Source organism: Rhinolophus ferrumequinum, chromosome 27 (genome assembly GCF_004115265.2).
Source record: "Rhinolophus ferrumequinum isolate MPI-CBG mRhiFer1 chromosome 27, mRhiFer1_v1.p, whole genome shotgun sequence".
Taxonomy (NCBI): domain Eukaryota; kingdom Metazoa; phylum Chordata; class Mammalia; order Chiroptera; family Rhinolophidae; genus Rhinolophus; species Rhinolophus ferrumequinum.
This window is the reverse complement of record NC_046310.1, coordinates 6,182,602-6,203,034: the sequence shown is the minus strand read 5'-3', so window position 1 is coordinate 6,203,034 and position 20,433 is coordinate 6,182,602. Positions and strand designations below refer to the sequence as shown.

Here is a 20,433-nt window from a genome sequence, read left to right as displayed (position 1 = left end):
AAAATTAAAATAAGAATCTTCAGGTTCTTTTTTATTCATGGCTGAGGAAATGGAAATGTTCAAACTTTTTAATAAAATGTGTGGTTATAAATATTGTCGGTGGACTCCTAAACGTATCTTCTAATCCTGCAGTGGAATATCTTCTTTTTGCAATGGAGTAACAGCTACCTCTTGCATCAATCTAAGAAAAGTACTAAAACTTTGTTATTTTCTGACCCAAAGTTACAATTATCTTTCCTATTTCCTCAAGACGTTATCAGTGAGCCTACAAGCAGAACAATTATTGATCAGGGATCCAGGTCAATAAATGAAAGTACTAAAAATATTCCCAGAGAAAACCTTAAAGAATACAATTCGATGGAGAAGAGAAAGTAGTAGTTATAGATATCATTTAATTCACAGCATAGTAATTCTTGTGATTTTTTAATAATTCCTATAATAATAATTCCTATAGTAATAATTCCATGGAATTCCAGCATAAGCAAAATCAGGCATGGATTCATGTTGGTTTTATTCACTAATGCACCTGTAGCACCACAAAAAAACAAAACAAAACAAAAAAACACTTGGCATAGACCAGACCCTCAAAAATATATGACAGAATAAGAAAATTAAATTTGTAAAGTCTTGTAATGTTAATTTGATTTTCTTCATTAATTCTAATTTTAAAAAATCGGAAGTTACAACCCATTGGAAAGGTTTCCATTGAAAAAAGCTAACATTTCCTGAAAAAACAAACAAAACAAAAAAAAGAAAGAAAAAGAAAACACACTATGTTAACTGAATCAGCACTTTGGGAATCGTGGTGGCTTTATTTGCAGAACTAACCTGTCCCTAAATCACTCTTTAATAGTTATCCTTTAATACTCTAGATAGAAAATACATTCCTTATTGACCCATGTCTACACTAAGGAATTTGGCAACCCCTTCTCTCACAGAGAATTATATTCACAATAACAAAGTTGGATATGTGTGGGGATAAAATGAGTGGCCAAGCATTACGTATTCCTTAGTGGATGAACTCAAACAAAGCATACTTCAAATAGCAAAAACAACAACAAACCGTAAGCCTGTTATATATGAGTACAATTGTGATATCTTTTCATTGTTGTATCCCCAAGGTTCACCGTAGTGCACACAATTGATCACATACTCGATAAATATATACATATGTGTATATATATATATATATAAATATATATATACATAAGTGTGTGTGTGTGTGTGTGTATATATATATATATATATATATGTATATATATATATATTTTTTTTTTTAAGTTCCAGAAATAACAACAAAAAGAGGTGGTTTACAACAAGCAAACCATCCAACATCAGGTCTTTAGCTGCTTTCTCCAAAGCCTTCTGAATCACCATCTGATAAAGATGTCAGAACTTTTGGGTTTCTAATTAAATCATGGTTCTTTGACAATGAACCCTTGCACATTTTACCCAGTTGCCAGACGTGTTGAGATGGCCCATCTTTTCAGTGCCTGGTTTGATAATATAGTCCACGTTGTCTAAGCTTTTTTATAATGATAAGCACCTGATTTCAGCATTATTTACCAACATACAATTTTGAGAACATGATATTTTCAATGATCACTCGTGTCAATATATTACTTTAATTTCTAAAGTACTTCAAACTGTCTCCAAACTCAGAAAGTTATAAAAAATCTTAAGGGACTATATTTCAAAAGCAAAGTAAACCTCTATGAAAAAATAGTATACATTCTTGGAGTTTTTATATAAAAAGAAACAGTCAGATAGTGAAGAATATTATAAGAAAGAACAAATGAGACATTATTATGTCTGACATATAAAGACTACTGAATATTAATTATACCCAGCATATCATGTACATACTAGCTGCAATTTAAAAACTCATGTAGTCTAAACTTGTCAGAAATCACCTTTTGAATAATAATTATAGGAATCAGTATTATGGGACTTTTCAGAGACCCGAATTTGGTAATAAGTAAATTTTTAATGAACAGTTAATAATTCTCTGGTTTCAAATCCTGAGGAAATAAATTGTCATCTTTAGCTTAGAATTCTGCAAGTCTAGGTATATCTAAAAGATAATAATGCATATCAAATTTTTATCACTTTTGTCATGAAAGACTCATAGAAAGCTAGATTAAACTTTTGTTTACCTTACTGACTCAATTGTTACTGATGAGAAAGAAATAATTTTAACAGTTAATCACAGCAGTTTATATTGGAGTTGTGATTCTCACTCTAAATCAGAGTGGATTTCCTTAAATAGCAGCTGTCAAGGATAGGTTGAAAAAGTAATAATGACATGAGTAATCTTTCATATTCATTCTGGTCTATCTCTGTATGGTTGTAATTTGTTTTGTCTGTCAAATTGGTTAAACAAGGGATGTGTTAAAATGTCTGTATTTCATGGGTGGATGGAAGATACAAACTGATAAGAGTTCACTCTAAGGGGAAACTTGGATGTTGGATGTTATTTTCCCCAGAGTTTTGTCACTATTCAAACATAATTAGTGTTACGTTTTTAGCCAAAATATAAAGAGAGTTATACATTTAAAATGTCTACGATCTGTCCTGGATCTAAAAGTTCTCAGATAGGGAGTGATGTATTGCAAAAATGTGTGTGTGTGTGTGTGTGTGTGCGCGTGTGTGTATGTGTGTGCTAGAGAGAAGAGAAGGGGGTTGTAAATAAATAAGCTATGTCCCCAGCCAGATAAATATATATAATCATATATATACGATTAATTTTGAAAAATATGTAGAGTGCCGCTTCAGAAATTGCTCAGAAGTCTTTTTATTATTATTATTATTATTTTTTGCTACTAAGTTTTAATTCACATAGAAGACTAAATTCACATATCTTGGTTCCCATTTAAAAAATGAAAGTGTTGTTTTTCGGTGATTGTGAATGACAGGTTGAAACTTTCAGCAAGTAGCAAAGAATCCACCTTACAAATCTGGAAAACACAGATTTCATTTAATTGCTTATTTAAAAGAATTTTTTAATTAAAATTCACAAGTTGTTTGTTTGTTTGTTTGTTTACAACTCCATTTGGAGTGCAATTAGTAATAAGGAACCAAAAAAAAACAAAAAGTACTTTCTAGTGGTTGTTGTTTTTCACTGATAATTGGCAAGTCCTTTCTATTCTATTTTGGAAACTTTAGTCTTCTTCCATATCATTCCATAATATAACCTTGAAAATATGTCTTATTATACTTATAAAATGTACTGCAACTTTGTGTTTGTGTATAAGTCACTGGTCTGAATTCATAACCAAGGATTCTATTACTGTAAATTCAAATAACAGCCAATCAAATTAAAGGTAAACTTGGTCTATGTATTAATATTTGGTATTGTATAAGAAAATGCTAAAAAAAAAAAAGCATGGGTTAGTTATCTAAAAAGAACATTGTTTACTGCATGATGTAGTCAACCTTTCATGATTTTCTTCTAAAACTTTAGATTGTGTTTATCATTATTTAAGAGGTGATCACATCTATAAAAGACTGTTCCACCGTCTCTCTGTATATATACATTTGCAGGGCTGATTTTTCAAACCATCGGAAATGTTTGCACACTAAAGACATGAAAGCCACTTAAATATATTCTCCGAGGAATTGCGTGATTAAGTGAACTTTTGTTCTATATTTCCTTTAATTACAACTGAAGGAGCTTTTGCACACAATATTAAATTGCATATCTAAAAGCACTTCCAAAAACTTGTACCTTAAACATACAGGCATATCAAAGATACTACAAATTATAAGGAACACATTATACACAATCTGCAAACATATGTGATTTTGTAACATGATACTGGAGGAAACCAATGCTTCCGTTTTCAAATTTATTCTACAATTTGATTTAATCACTTTTTTTCCAACCTGGCTTATATTTTTGGTCATCATCTGACATATTTTAAAGAAAATATTTTTGGTTGTGTTTAATGAAGTAGCAGTGTGTTTATATACTAGCCAGTATTTGACATTGAAAATCTAAAACGCATACTTACTCAACTTCGGTTTTCCCTAGGCTAGATTGTTTTATAAGAATGCAATAGTCTAGAGATAGCTTTTAAAATTAACAAAAGGTAAGACTCCAGAAAAGTTAATAAAAAACAGCTCAATCCTGATGAGTTTGGCCGATATTCACAGAAATCAGGAATAAGAAGTCTATCTATAAGTATTCTTTCACAATAAATCTATAATGGAATTTAAATGAAACACACCATTATGAGAGAATAATTCTCATACAGTAGAGAGCTATAATACATTTGAAGTTATGTTAACATATTTATTAATTTAATCAATAAATGTATATTTTATAGATTTAATTTTCTGGAACTATAACATGGTAGGATCTTTATTAGCTACTGAAAAAAATGTGTTATGCTTTGGGTATTTTACAAGGCATCCACTTCTCAGTAAACTAGGGTTTAGGCATTAAAAGAAATGCTCCTAAAAATTAATTGTAAGTGAAAATAGGTCACTTTGAGGATAAAAACCATTTAACTCTAAACTTAACAAAAATAAACATTTTGAGAAAATTACAAATTATGTTTAAGAAATAGCAGTGAATATGGAAGAATAAATCTGTAAGATTTCTTAATTTATTAGATTGCAAGTAATTTCTCCACATCAGAATTTTTCTGGCTGAGAAATAAACATTAAAAAATCAACACAACCTTCATTTTATGATAAAATAACTACTAATCCACTCAGGTTATTAAAAATATATTAGTTAAGTGTTTTAATTTTGAGGGAAAAGAAGTAGGTGAGAAAACCATAATTGGGTTTATTTCAATATTAGAGCATCAACTAGTTATTCATTATTTGTTACTTTGAATACAAAATTGAGAAATATCTCAGAACTGTTTCCATGAATAGTTTATTGCAAACATTAGGTATAAAATTATGGAGTCATACCTATTGAAATTATTATATTTGGAACTGGATAGGTCCGCAAATGAGCAACTGGATGTAACTATTCTTAATTATCAAATATGCCTTGAAATGATAGTAATAAAAGCCTTAAAATGTTATTGATGATGGTATCTGATAACAAGTGTAAAATGGTTGGAGTGGCTATTTGATATCACTAAGAAAAAAAAAAATAGCTGGCCTAGAACTTCCAGGTATATATTCAGTAGAAAGGCTATTAGTGTTCATGATCAAATTTCATCTTCCAAGCATCTTTTCTAGATTCTAGAATAGAATAAACGTTATTAAACTAGAGCCTTCTTTCAAGAATCAAAACCATGCCTTAGCAATCAACATTCAAGCATAATTACCTTTTTTTAATTTTTTTGTTTTTGTTCTCCCTTTAGAACGTATGAATCATAAAACATTAAAATCATAAAACCATATAGCAATGCATGGAAAAAGTGATGAGAATTACATTCCTAAATGTCTACAAGAAATTATTCTGAAAGTAGTTGCTAAATTAAAACACCAATGATGCCACGTCACCTAATTAACTCTGGTAAACTGAATATAGTTCATAAAATATGTTAGAAATGAATAGTCTCATATTTTTTTAGCTTCTCCATTTTGAAAGTTGTCACATGAGAATATTTTGATACTGCTTTCAATGAAAATGACTGAGATCTTCAGGTTAATAACATAAATCTGCTAAAAAAAAAAATCAAACTTTCCTTTTACTACATGAGACTAAGAAGTCCAGGCAGAGCAACTATTTTTGTAAAAGTGACTATCCTCCCAGAACTACATTAAAGCCAAGGTAAGCATAATGTAAATAGGAGCTCAGATGTCTTCAGGAGTATATATGTATATTATATATATATATTTATATATAATATACATATACATATATTATATATATAATGTAATATATGTATATTTACACAATATCAAACAAAAGAAATATCATTTAAACTCATTAGACACAATGACACCATAGACTAAGAATATTTGGCACTAATAGTTAATTATAAAAAGTTGAGTCAAATTGACGTCTTGCTTAGAAAGAGAACTTTATCCAAAAAGACAAAAGAAAAAAAAAATCAAGTGTATTAATAAATAGTTCTTTTTCAGAATATACTTTTGTTATTATGGTGTTTGTCTTTTTACAACGTCCTCATCTCATGTCATTTTATCTACGAGGACACTCACTATAAAGTAAATGTTGTTTTCCCAATGTGGGAGATGAGGAAAATAAATGAAAAGTGATCAAGAAACCTCCTAGGATCGCATTAATGAGGTAAAGCTAGAACTGAATTGGGGAAGGGGTCCCAGATCCATCTCACTGTACTTTTTACAACAACCCACTACCAGAAGGTAAAGAGAGAAATTTTAACAATCTTAGAAGAGTACCCCAGTAACTATAAGTCATAATCATATCCAAATACCTTTGTGATATTTTTAAAGAAAAGATAAATTTGAGCTAAACTTGCACAGATCGGTGTTACATTCCTGTTTGTATGTGAACTTTTATAACTAATATCCAATTTTCTACACTGCCAAATTTTTCTATGCTTGTTCTAGTCAGTAACTGCTCATTTTAGAGGTAATATGAAAAAAAGAAAATAACAGCAAATATAGGAAACTGAAGCCTAAGTTGATAACAAAGCATCAAAGTTTTGAAGTCCCACCTTTGAGTTCTTTGCACTTGTTGAAAGGAACACACAAAGGCACTCTTCTGGATATAAATTCCATTTTGATGCCAAGAACACACAAATCTAGGGCTAAGGCTAATTGTACGTATGCATGTGTGAAAATAATACACACGCGTCTGTGTGTGTGCATACACATTGACACTCTTTTAGAGTCCTAATTGTTTCTGCCAACTTAAGTTTGATTTACTCAACTGCAACATGCCAATCTTTTTTGCATAAAGAAAATCAAGATATACTGTATTTCCTAAAAATGTACAATGCCATGTCAATATTGAGTTTACTGGAAAAAAATATCTCATGAGAGACTGGAATCACATATTATCTGATTAAGTGATAAATGAAATCAGTCATATGGTATCATGTCTGTTTCATTTGGAAAACATTATTAAAGCAATATGGATTTCAAATAAACATCTTCTCTACACACACACACACACACACACACACAAACACAATGCGCACATTCTCTACAATATTCACTACAATAAAATTCGAGTGTAAAATGCAAAGAATCGAGGAATCAGATTTCATTGATTAATTGCTTTCTGCAATGGAGTAAAAACTACCTCTTGCATCAATCTATGAAAAGCACTAAAACTTTGCAGTTTTATGACCCACAGTTGCTATTATCTTTCATATTTCCTCAAGATGTTATCAGTGAGCCTCACAAGCAGAAAAAAATTATTCATCAGGGAACATGTCAATAAATATAAGTACCAAAAATATTTCCAGAGAAAATCTTAAAAGCATACAATTTGTTAAGAGAAGAGAAAGTACTAGAAATAAAATGAATACTTTTAGGACTGTAGTTAACATTTTTTGGCTTCACTGTGTGGACGCCAGACTCCTTCAACATAGAAGCACACATAATAAAACACTATCAATAATAACAAAACTTATAAAGAATCAACGTTTATTTTGTCATTTTAATTGGGTTTTTTTGGTTGCTGTTAAGTCTGATAGTGGAAGCAGCCTACTGGCTGCGAACGACACACCTACAAAACTTGGAATTTAAAAAGAAACCTTTATTTCTGGTAGAATTACCATTATTTCCTAAATTTGTTCCGATTTTTTATTTTCCAGTTTCCAACTGGTTCCTGAGCCCAAAGATGTCAATCCTGGGGTCATCCACAAAATTGCCTCAGGGCAAACTCTTCACATCCTCTTTGACAACCCAGCCAACCCCCCACTCCCAGGATTTTTCTTTCGACTTGAAAAAATAACCTAAACTAGCCATTCCCATGAAGCAGTCAGAATTGCACTGCCAGTTCACGATGCGTTTCTTAGTTCACCCAGTGTCCTTCATATATTAAGGTCTGTGACCTTAACAACAAACATTGTTTTAAGGCATTATTGCAAATACTACCTTACATGGTTCACTGGGGTTATGCATCCCTCCATCTAACTCCCTACCCTCCCATATCTTCCCCTCACCCTGGCCCAATTTATGATTTTTGTTAACACTGGTAAACATTTAAATGAATGCAAGTTGAACATTTCGGTGAATGCATGTTAAACATGGACATTAAGTTACAACAGTTCCCGAATGTGAATATTAAGAAGTTATGCATCACAGCAGAACCATCTGAAAATACACATATTCCATCGCTCGAAACTGGGAAAAATTATCACCGGATGTGTCAAACACAGGTTATACGACTGTCAATAAAATGTAGACATTCAATCCTTACCTGCTTAACTGCATGATGACAAACAAATCTACATAGCACGCCAAAGATCAAGTCCCCAATATCTGAATCATCTGCCTTGGAGGCTGCTTGACAGTTTTATACCCTGGTGCTTTCTTCTTTGCTTACATACGCTTGACTGGCTAGAGTATTTGTGAGCGAAAGTAGGGTTATTAGCAACCTGAGTCACCTCTGCTTGTTTTCAAGCCTCCGGTTGGCTCACACAGCTGGAAACAGGCATCTCATCTACGGAGGTAGAGCCTCCCCAGCCTTTCCCAGCCGGGTTCCCACCAGAAGGAGGTCCCTGCGCTAAAGGGCTGATCACATTCAAGACCTGGTGCAAAGTAAAACGCTCTCTGCTTCAACTCTTGGAGACTGGAACAGCCATCAGAGCCTTAGCCTCCGAGCCACTGCTTGGCTGCAGAACCAGCAGCAAGCAGCAGGCAGCAAGCAGCAGCCCCTCCGGGTGGACGCCAGGGGACAGCGCTCTGTCTCGGGTCCTCCTACCTCCCCCCGCCCCCACCTCCAGAAAACGGTCGGGAGGGGGACTAACCGGAGAAGCCCGATGGAAAGTGGGTAGCAGAGAAGTTCAACGGCTCACAGCCCTTACTCGTTGCTTTGAACTTCAACCTTATCTTCCAAGCCCCGGCTCCAAGTTGATCTCTAACTCTTTGCCAGACCCCACCGCCCTCCAAATTCCTGGGACTTGGAGAAGGAAGGGAGGGAAGGAGGGTCAAGGATACTTTAATCCAGAGCCGGAGAAGTCAGTTAGCAATCCTAAACCCGACTGAGCAGTCGGATAAAAAACGGCGGCGATAAGGGTTTTATAAAGCAGTCGTGCTGAAGGGGCCTCCCCGATGAGTCTTAGTTATAGCTCATTACAAATAATTAATTAATTAAGACAAACGGAGAAGGGCCTTTGATAGGAGATTCCCCAGCTCCCAAGTGTGTCCTCTGGCTCCGGGAAAAGGTTTAGCTCAAGTTCCGACTGAGGAAGACTGGAAATGGGGGCACAGAGCAAGGCTGGGACCCCGTGGCGCGCCCCGCGCTCCCGGGCTGCAAATAATCACAGCGGTTCGCCGCAGGGGCTGAGAGCCGAGCCTGCGCCAGCCCGCGGGTCGGCGTGCAGGGCTCGGTCCCTACCCACGCGGGTCACTCCCACACCCAGCACCCGGCCTGGGGCCAGCCAGGCACCCGGGCACCTGGTCTTTCACGCTCCCTGCGCCCAGGTGGCTCAGGCGTTGCCCGCAGCTGCGGAGAATCTGCAGGCAGAACCAGTCGCCTGTTGATAGCCCTCGGGTTAAAGCGTCCTTCGCTGCGGGAGCCTCTCAGCGGCCCCCGCCCCAAGCTTGAGAGTCAGGTTAGAAGACAGCAAAACGCCACTTACCTAAATACCGTACGCCTGTTCCTTCCCGGAGAAGACGAGCTGAAGAAGAAAAGATCTGACTGCACTCAAAGTTGTTCCCCGCCCCCCCCACCTCCCTCCACCCCTGCGCAACAGCAGCAAGTCCTTCAGAGAGGATGTCTGAATTCGGTGAATTACGCTAAGCCCTGGTTTCTTCAACTGAAGTCACGGAAGCTGAAGACACTTGTCAGGCAGGACGACCAGACTGGGAAGGAAACCAGGTAGAAACTAGTGATGGGTGAGAGATACCAGGCAGTGGAACCACACTCTCTGTCCGGTTAGCTTGGGGAGCCCAGAGGGGAAAGCCTCAGATCCCGAGACTGGGGGGGGGGGGGGGGGGGGGGGCTGGGGCGATGCTGCAGCTGGAGTACTTTTATGTCTGGAAGCTTAAAAGGGCTTTTGAATTTGAATTTAAAAAGCATGACTTGGATTGTCGCGTCAGCCATCAATGACGACGGGAATAGTTCTTTCCCAGAAATATTTTTTTTTTTTTTAAGAAAAGGAAGAAAATAAAGAAGGAAAGCAAAAAAGCTTGAACAATAGGTTCTCGCCTCCATCTATACCAATAAAGAGTAATGTTGCAGAAACCAGAAACTTATTCTTCTTATGGGGGGGGGCGGGGGGAGGTGAATTCACAGAGGGGAAAAAACAAAACCTCAGTAGGCATTAGAGATTACCAACACACGCAGATCTGGCATTTAATGAGTGCTGGGTCCTTATCAACATGGGAAGTAAAAGCTAAGCTTTAAATCTTCTCAACACACCTATACTTAAAGGTGAAGTGATAATCATAGCTGTCAGTTAAGCTCACAAAAAAAATGTTCATAAAAGCAAAACACACTGACATATTAAAAATTGAGTCTAGGGGTTGAACAAGCGTGGGGTCAGGCAATTCCACTGTGCATATAAAGTCTGTCCCTAAATTTCAATTCATTAGAACCAAGATAAACACTGCCTTCTTCTGATAGCTCTGTTCTTCTGAAATGAGGACTCTCTGTCCAATTAACTGTTCACCAACTAAATTCACAAGCTTGGAAATGCACTCCCAAATATGATGACTGAATTGAAATATAATGCCCCCAAATAATGTGTTCCTGTGTGATTTGGGATGCTGTAAGAAAAAAAAAAAAGGGTGCACTGAAAACTCACACTCCTTAACATACAGTGGTTTTTATAATGCTGAGTGACCTGCTAAACCCATAAAAACACACTTTACACAAGTCCTCCCCCAGTTATGTAACTGCTGGCGATGAACAAACACTGACCTGAACAACCTTCTGATCATCAGAGACTAGTAAACTTTCCCAGACCCTGCGATTATCAGAAGGTCTGTTTTAAGCTCACTCCTAAACATAAAATTTGACCTTTCTTATGGTACCGGAATGTGTGCCAAGAAGCATTAATGGGGGGGTGGGGAAGGATAGTTACTGTTTCCTATAACCTGTAATATAAATGAGGACAGACATAAAGAATGTAAATGATGATTGGGTAATTCATTACCTGGGCTATGTCTTAGTAGCACCACTGCAACTAACATGCTAATTAAAGATGGTCACGTAGATCTTTGAGTTCTGAAAGTCACAAAAATGTAAAAAAAAAAAAAAACAAAAACAGACTTTCTTTCCACAAACATAGCTTATTCAACATAACAGCAGCAGTAAGTTTCTAATAACATATAAAAAGCGTAACTTACCAGAGGAAATTTCAGGAAGCAAGATGACAGTGAGAAAAATGCATCCAGAATTCAAACAGATATTCCATGATATCCCAAATCACGGTAAAGTGATGAGCTGCTGTGTGGTGGAACTTGGAAATAATCAGCGGCTCCTGGGGGCATGTAACCAAGTGAAAACCAGTTACACGGAGAGCCAAGAACCCCCAAGGAAGAGAAGCCAAATGTGGACGAGGCGTCCTTTATTGGGGGGGCGGGGGGGTGGTTGGAGGGGGTTCTATGTGGTGATCCTTAGGCAAAGTGAAAATTTACGGACTGTACACCCCCATTCGGTGGGGGAAAAAAGAAGCCGTGTAACCCCAGAGAACAGGAGGTAGCATACAGATAAATCTGCAAAGAGAAGTAGAAGGATGTGTTGAAGAGAGGGAGATGAAGAGAGAACTAGTGACCAAGACTGGAGTCATCCTGATAGATACAGCAGCAGGAATGACTGAGGCTGCTGGGAGGGAGCCAATGAGAACTCAAGAGGGCATTGCCTTGGAAAGGCTGCTCTCATCTCAGTTCAGGAGTTACCTGCGTCGGGAAAATCTTGATTAGGATTAATAGTATTACAGCAGTGCATTTCACTAGGATTTCCCTTGAACCCTCTGACTCCCAGCAACTAAAGGAGGCGTGAAGGAGGCCTAGCACAGCCAACCCCCCGCCACCCCCCACCGAAACCACTGAGGTCACATCAGGATGACCAAATCACCAGCGATTTGCATTGGGGGAGGGGGGGGACCGAAGGGCTGGAGAGTGGCTAAGGCCGAGGAGTCAGGCGCTTTCAGGGTCGCTGCGCCGGAGGCTTAGGCAGGGCTAACCCGGCTCGGTGGTTAGAAGTGCAGCGGCTGCCGCGGGAGCTCTCCCGGGTCCTGATTTCCTGGCGAATCCTGCTGCCCGAGCCTCAAGGCAAGTGACTTCCATCCGAAACCTCAGCTCCAAACGCCTGGCTGTCGAAGCTAGAGCTTCGGAGGTTCTGGGGACCGTCCCTGGGGGAGTAGGTGGCCAGCTGGAGGCTCCTGCGTCCCCTATGGTTCCTGCACAGTTACCGAGGGAGAATGTGCTAGAAATGGCTTTGCTGCAGAATGCATTCTTTTGCTATTTCCGTATCCCGATACGGCACACACGATTGTCTGATCGATCGGGTAAGATTAGCTTTATTCCTTCCCCTCTTTCCTCTACACAATCCCATCTCGTCTGCAAACCCAAATCCTAAACCCCAAATCCCATCCCGCTCCGAGCCTAAATCGCTCCCTCCCTCTCTCTCAATTCAGGAACTTCCCTTTCCTCTTTAAAACCTACGTCCCGTAGGAAATTGCTTGTGTGACTGAGGGGTTGGTGATTCTCTTTGCGGATGATTTATATTTTGGCTGTGAAGTGAATCCCCCTCGCCACCCCCGGGGCCCTCCGTGCGGAAGACCCCTCCCTCCCATGGGCTCCCTCCCCCGGGCAAGCATCTGGATAAACAGCGCTGTGGGAGTCTTTCGCCCTCGGTTCAATCTTCCTCCGGACCCTGAAGCTTAAGCAGTATCCGCCTCTCTCTCTTTTTTAGAAATAGGAGGGAAAGGTGGGGTGGAAATTGATTTCTTGCACTGACTGAGGCGGCGAATGATAGAGGGAATAAACATTTGCCCTGGATAAAAATGTTCTTGGTGAGGAATCTTATTTTCTGCGGTTGAAAAGGAAAGGCACTGCTTCTCACTGCCTCTTCCCCCACTCCATTCATTTATTTGCTCTCTGTATGTAAATCACGAGCTGGGTCAGTGGAAATGTTTCCTTTCCTCCTTCCTAGGAGAACCGTAGGTTTGTGAGGGTGAATTTGAAGTACGGCGGTTTAATGAGGCAGCGTGAAGGCTTCAAAGCCTCCATTTCTGATATTCAAAACCCAACCACTAAAGCTGATTTCTGCTGGCTTGCTAAAGAGCTGTTTAATTTCCTACGAATTTCCTTTCCTTTCTGAAAATGAAGAAAAGAGTGTCCAGGAGTAACCCCAGGTCGATGCTTTAGGTATACCTTAGCCATGTTCTAAAACATAATATTTTTTTTTTCAGTTGCAGGAATGAGAATGCATTTTTTGTTGCTGTTTGCCAGTTAAGTTCACGCTACAGTAACTCCCTCCCTGCCCCCCAACTAACATATGCATCTTGGTTCCGATTCTTGGATAAATTAGTAGCCTCCAAAAGAGTGACTTTCACGTTGGAATGAGACCTATACACTCATAATGCCCTCTGGTTTCCACGAGTCTGTAGCACCCCCAGCCAGTCCATGCTCCTCTTGTGAAGAGTAGGTAGGTGTGGAAGTGGGAAGAAGCCAAACAGCTCTCGGTAATGCTTGCATCATGTGTCACCAAGTGCAGAATAACAAATCCGGCCAACTGTGTGCATTTGGTTTTCAAGTGTAAACGGACCATTCTGAATGTGAACACTGAAGATTTGCTCTAAGAGGAATCGCTGCAATTTTTGAGTTACAGAATATATTTTACTGATGAAATATTCATATGAATATTTTCCTCCACTGTTGTTAATCCTTCCACTGTGAACCTTTTATTTTTATGCCCAAATTTTAATAATAATAATAATAATCAATAATAATAATAATAAAAGCTAATTGGCTCACACTTTATTCCTGATACAAAGAGGGTGGGCAAAATCTCATTGGAAATATCTGATACAAAAAAATTCCATTGATAAGAATAGACTTCGTTTTAGATAATCAATTTTCTAGAAATCACTAGTATAAAATCCCAGAAGAGAGACAGCGAAATGGCCTATTACAAGTCAGGCCAACTGTGCAAGAGTGCAAGTATCTATAGTCTTTAGTATTTCTATCAAAATTGGGGGGTTGGGGGATTCAGTAAGTAGATATTTGTGTAATGTTTTTTTTTTTTTTTCTTTCTCTCTTTAGGCTGTATTCTAGCCCTAATGAAGTCCTAGAGCAGAAGTTTTTCTTCAATCATCGCATTTTACCAAAAGGATGATTTCTGTGCATGTCTCTGTGTTTTACAGAGACGACAAATGATGCTGGGTGTCTGGGTACCACATGAGGAGGATGAATATCCTGAATTATATCCATTACAAATACAACCTAACAGCTGTGACATATCGAGAGCACACTTTTCATATAAGATATCAATGCGCCTCCCAAACCTGCTGGTCTCATTTGCTATTCAAAGAAATACAACCATTTGTTGAGGACCCAGCTTTACTGAAATCACAATTTTTTTTTTTATGTCAAATAAATGTAAGGTTGCTGTTCTTTAAAATATTTGGAGAAAAAAGGACGGGATAAAAAACTAAGAATTTTGTGACCCATAGTTCCTTATCTTTAACACAGTTCATAGCACTTAAAGTTGACTAAACAATTAAAGTATTTGAGCATAATACTAAAACATATGATTACACTTCAGCAACCTCAAAAGAGAGCCATAGGCTTTCTACCTCCTTGCTGGCCTTTACCTGAAATACAATTCTGGTTTGTACTTAGAACTTTCTCAGAAGTTATACATTTTAAATTTATGTTGAGTACTTCCTTTCCTGGATTATCTCAATACACATTTGCAGTGGGTATTTGAGCACATTTTGTAGTACTCGTAATGTTGTTTGCTATCCTAGCTCCTTCTTCTTTTAAGTGTAAGGATACTATCCAATATATTTCTAACCTACTAGTCCACTAAAATATCCAATCTAAGCAATGTTCAAGAATTATTGTATTAGAGAAATTGTGAAGCAATCGGTTCAAAAAGTAAAATTCCATATGCTTCTGATTTTTTTCGCCATAAATCAATCTTATAGCAAAAATAGGTTATAAGTAAGTGAATTCAAACTCTTCCTTGCATACAAGAGCCATACATGACACACACATTTATGTACACAGTTTCCCTCATTTGAATATTTAGTCTCCTTGCTATGTGTGCATTTTGGTTTTAGAGCTTTCCCTCTGAAATTGTCTCAAGTTTCGTAAATACCTAAGTGTTCAAGCATCTTCAATCCTTACTCCATATTATCAATATGGTGCTAAATAAACTGAGCCAATATAGCCAAATCTCAAAACAGGAATGTGGGAACTTGAAGGGACTTTAAAGATCATTTAGTCTAACCCCATTCTGATGAAGAAATTGAGAATCAGAGATGTTAAGTGAATAGTGAAATCATACACTAACCAGAAACCCAGTGAATGTTTAATATAGTTCTCCTAATTTCTTACTTAGTATTCATTCTAAATCAATTAACTTCTATTACTAGCTTCTAAAACAGGTATTGAGAGTGGGACAGGGAATAAATGAAAGCAAGAGCAATCAGGGCAAACATAGATAAATTACAGCCTTCTTGGGGTTCATTTGGTTGATAACTAATACTCTTCATTGTACAAAGTTCATTTCTCTGCCGTGTTTTATCCTCCACTCCTTACTCCACCCCGACCCTCAATGATTAAGGAACATTTCATGACATAATTTTACTTTCTCAGGAAAGAGTCTCTGTTCTTTTTCTGTGTGCATTGGGTTGTTTCCTGGACTATTTCCCCTCACACAAAACAGCCTTAAACTAGATAATTCCAACCACCTGCAGTAGCATAGTCGATCATGTCACCTCTATTTTCTACTTTTTAAATCACTACCAGTATAAACAATAGGAAGAGAGCAAGAGGAAAGCCATCACCTCAGAATAAGATGATTCACCGACCCTCACTTACATCTGAAACACATGTGCACTGTGAACCTAGTGTGGATAATGAGACAATGCATTGTGATGGAAATATTATGCCAAAAAAAAAAAAATCCACGTTCCTTTTAAAAAGGGCTTTCTTCATTAGGAGAAAAGCTACAAGACTTCAACCATTTAGGAGAGTTCAATTTTCTGGAGTGGTTGAAGCCATATCAGTCTTCATTGTCTCATATACATTGAGATTTGAGTATTACACGTAAGCTTTTTTATTGGCAAACCGAAAAGACAAATATCAACACTACAATGCATTAGCAGTTGTTATCGTTTCAAAGGGATTGGCAGTTATCACGACTCCTTGGATTAAAAGAGACAAGAATAGCATTAAATTTAAATATATTTGTAAATTCCTACGATGTGCTCTTATACAATTAAAATTATTCACTAATGTGAAATATTGCAAAGGATGGAACACGTATGAGGAAGACTTTATATTGCTTATGTTTTAAGAGTTGAAACCAAAATCCACACTTATTCAAAACCTATTTACTGATGAACACACATTTCTAATGGTTACAGGAAAAGTAGATCCATGGAATTTTCTTCAGAGCCCACTATACTCCTATTTCTTTAAATACATTATCTCAATATCAACTGTGTGCCTGGGTTATAGAATGGGCTAGATTTAGCCGTTGCAGGATACTTGGTCTTGTCAAAAACATCCACAGAGACATCTCGTTCATGCCAAAAAGTCCTGCTATTTGGTCCTGTCCACAGCGTCCAGACTTAGAAAACACCCCAGGATTCAAAGAGCCCATAATGCTGATTTCTAGTGCTGGTTTACAGGAATCATACATAAAAAAGTACTACCACGTTCTATTGGCCCAATAAGTGCACTGTGGTTGTATTGCCAAAAATAATCTTTCTTGCCTCAGTAGTCTAGTGGGTCATGGCACGTGGGGGAAGGTGGATAGATCAGCGTGAACAGAAGGCCTCTGTGGATGTCTTGGACAGGACCCAATGTCCACTAGTCAGATGAGCCGTCTCTGCCTAATGAAATCGTGAGAATCCTCATAAGAGGAAGGCAGGAGGACAGAGTCAGAGAAAGACACGCGATGCCAGAAGCAGATTGAGGGGTGGGGGACCACTAGCTCAGAAATGAAGAAAGGTCATTCTGCAGACGCAGAAACAGGGAAGGAAACCGAGTCATCCCTAGTGCTTCCAGAAGAAATGAAGCCCCGCTGAGCCATTTTAGACTTCTGACCGCTAGAATTAGAAGTTAATCAATCTGTGTCAGTTGAAGACACTGTATATTCATGGTAATATATAATAGAAAACTAATGGAACCGTCAGGAAAAGAGTGCAAACATCAATAATATGTCCTTTCCTCTCTAGGAACTTTATGATTTTACCACAAACTCTGGTTTCACGGCCATTCTGTGGCTCCAGCTACTTTCATAGACATGAAATTTGATGGCATCAAGAACCAAGCTGATTCTTCCAACTTGTTTACATAGGGTTGGACAGGAACCAGGGCTGGGGAGAAATAGACACAGCACTAGTTTCCAGAAATAAACTAACAGCTTAAGGACTTACCACATTACATAGTTGTATGCATTCAGAATGTACTACTTAGCACAGAGTTTTGTACATATTAACATCCAACACATGCCGATTTGGTTATAACAAATATTGGTATAGGTGTAAAGAAGTGAATAATGTTCATGACATTTGAAGGGTACATAAAAAATATGTGGTATGAAGAAAAGAAACTAAGTACAATAAGACTAAATGCAGAAGCCAATGGAAATTATTAAATTTGGAAACATTAAATTTGAAACCTCGTATGAGACCACAAAGGAATGACTGACAGGGAGTGGGCAGATTTTTATTTTCACAGAAAGACTGATAGGAAGTGATTTCGTTGTTTTTTCCTCCTAGTATTTTATACAGTATTGCAATCAAGAAAAGAGACTGAACATTTACTTAATTAGGATGCATCATTAATTTTAGTGGCTCATGAACTCTTCAGGCCTTTTGCCCCTTTAATGAAAGTAAAAAGAAACTAAGTTACTTAATTGGCAATTCTCTTGGTATCTCTAAATCTCTCCGATGCTTGTACTTCCTATGCTCGAGAAATGCATACCTCATAGGAGGATGAAAAACAATCCTTCACATTGATCACAGGATTTTGCCTCTGGGGAGAAAATATGAATTTATAGACAAAAGCAATTTTTAAAAGACTATATGAAATGAATTCATTTCATATTTATGGAAGGAGACCAAGCCTAAAAGTCAATTCAACAAATGTTTAGTGAGCCTTTATTCAACAATCATTTATTGACAGTATTATATAGAAGAAGCGAGGTTCTAAATGTTATTGTAAAAAGAAGTTACAGACTTTATGTCCTAGTAGGAGAATAAGGGAAGTATACCGATAAATAGAAAGGTATTTTTGACTCCATCCTACACTGTATTTATATCATCAATCATCTTTTTATTAGAAAGAAATACAAATTTATTGATTGTCATCTATAGGCCATGCACTTTTTAGAATAATGTGGTGAATAAGATAACTGAAGTCATGGACCTCATGTATCTTACAACAAAGAAATGTGTGTATTTCCCTCTGGTCTTCACGGTTTGGGGAACATATAAAGATCTTGATTTTATTAATGCTCTAAACTTTCAGAAGGAAATTATTACTGTAATTGTAAATATTTATACATCATTTTTTTCAAAAATGTATTATTTACATTTTTCTCCTGAGTATTGTAACTAGGGTTAACATATTTAAATGAATAATTCTCAACCTTTTGATGCATAATACTATATTTCCATTATATCACAAGTAGAAAATGGCAATAAAACTTAAAATTGTCAATTGTATGTGATCAATTGGAAGCAATTCTGAAAGAATGAAGGATTTGGACATGCTGTTATATGGGAAGTAGAAGGAGACTTAGCTCATACAAGTCTTAAAAATTATTAAGAACAATTTCCATTATAAGGAACACCAAAGTTTATCTGGCAGACAAATATGGAATTCACATTAATACATCTTTAGGATGTTAAATGATTTTAATATAAATTATCTGTGTTTCACATAAAAGTAAAATGATACTTGAAGGTTATTTGATCCATACATCTGTGAAATGCTTGTGGAAACAAACAAAAAAGATTTCTATAGACATTTCAGGGTCTAAAGTATCTTCTGCTTTTACAAACTATAGGTTTCCACATCTGGAAATTTTCTTATAAAACCATTTAGAATCACAGTATTATTAAAGATATTCTAGTGATTTATTATTGCTTTTACTTTACTTCTCTCCTTTAAAAATCATCATTATTAGCTCTATTTTTAAAAACTCCGGTGGTAATGCAATCATTCAAAAAGTTAGGTGGAGATTCAGATTTATTTGTAGACCTCCTACCAAGTTAGCTACGGATACTGACCTTTATGTTTTTGGTTACAATCATAAAAATGTTCCTGTCATTGACATTCATATATTTTTCTGTTTATCTCTTAAAACTCCAGGAAGCTTAATTCTAAACTACTTCTAAAGTAGTTTTTCCTTCCCTCCCCACAGTGCCCCTCATTTATCTTTTTTATGGCTACAGGTTTTATAAAATATATTCCGATGCTTGTGCATGTAACACAATGTGACTTACTGATCGCCAACCCCAGAGCTTTCCGCCAGTCTTGATTCTGCTCAATTTCACAGTGGGCTCGCGTACACTCTATCACCGCGTCCTTATCATGGGACTTCAGGGGGTAGCACTGATTTCTCACCTTGCATCTTACCTTTCCAATCATCCGTTTCCGCCTGTGTAGCAAAGCTACTTCCTGAGATTCCTAATATGCCACTTAGAGTACATAATTGATGGCAAGGGGCGGTTGAAGCACCATGGGGTCTTCTCACACTGCTGTGTCTCCTGAACTCTCAGTCTATACAGGGCTTATTAGGGACAGATACCCAGGGAGCGCCATTGGCAGCAAGAATGTGCCATTCCATCATCATGCGCTTCTTCTGAAATAGCCCAGGCTCAGGATTTGGAAGCTGTGTGCTCAGAATAGACGGTAATCTCTATTGCAGGATCTTTTCTATATTTTTAAAGGAAAAAGATGAGACTTTCCTTCAAAGGCCAAAGCTTTTAGAATAAATGCAGGCCAGATATTAACAAATTGAATATAATTACCACATTGATCTCAGATATGACAAGGCACTGCATACTATAATCTTAGGATGAGTGTAAAAAGATGCCCACAAAGACTCCAAACATGCTGGGCCAGAAAAAAAAAATCAATTATAATTAAGATGAGGTATATTTCCTT

At 37.3% G+C, this 20,433-nt stretch overlaps 1 protein-coding gene and 1 long non-coding RNA gene across 6 annotated transcripts in view; one reads left to right on the top strand and one right to left on the bottom strand.

Annotated features, from left to right (window-relative positions):
• The window catches only part of BRINP3 (BMP/retinoic acid inducible neural specific 3), a 263,548-nt gene extending 251,165 nt beyond the window's left edge, over window positions 1-12,383 (bottom strand). The window contains exons 1-2 of one of the 5 annotated variants that reach the window (XM_033099868.1): window positions 12,261-12,383; window positions 11,422-11,555 (exon numbers count right to left, since the gene is read on the bottom strand). The gene's annotated coding sequence lies outside the window, so the exon portion shown is untranslated. Of the gene's footprint in view, window positions 1-8,326; window positions 8,694-9,710; window positions 9,791-11,421; window positions 11,865-12,260 lie in introns of those variants that run through there. The other 4 variants (XM_033099866.1, XM_033099870.1, XM_033099869.1 and 1 more) reach the window with 4 other exon arrangements.
• Window positions 12,384-12,450: 67 nt separating this feature from the next.
• LOC117018697 (uncharacterized) lies at window positions 12,451-17,844 on the top strand. The gene is made up of 3 exons (XR_004422287.1): window positions 12,451-12,584; window positions 13,491-13,726; window positions 14,344-17,844. It is a non-coding gene; the product is annotated as an uncharacterized LOC117018697 (long non-coding RNA).
• The last annotated feature ends 2,589 nt before the right edge of the window (window positions 17,845-20,433 follow it).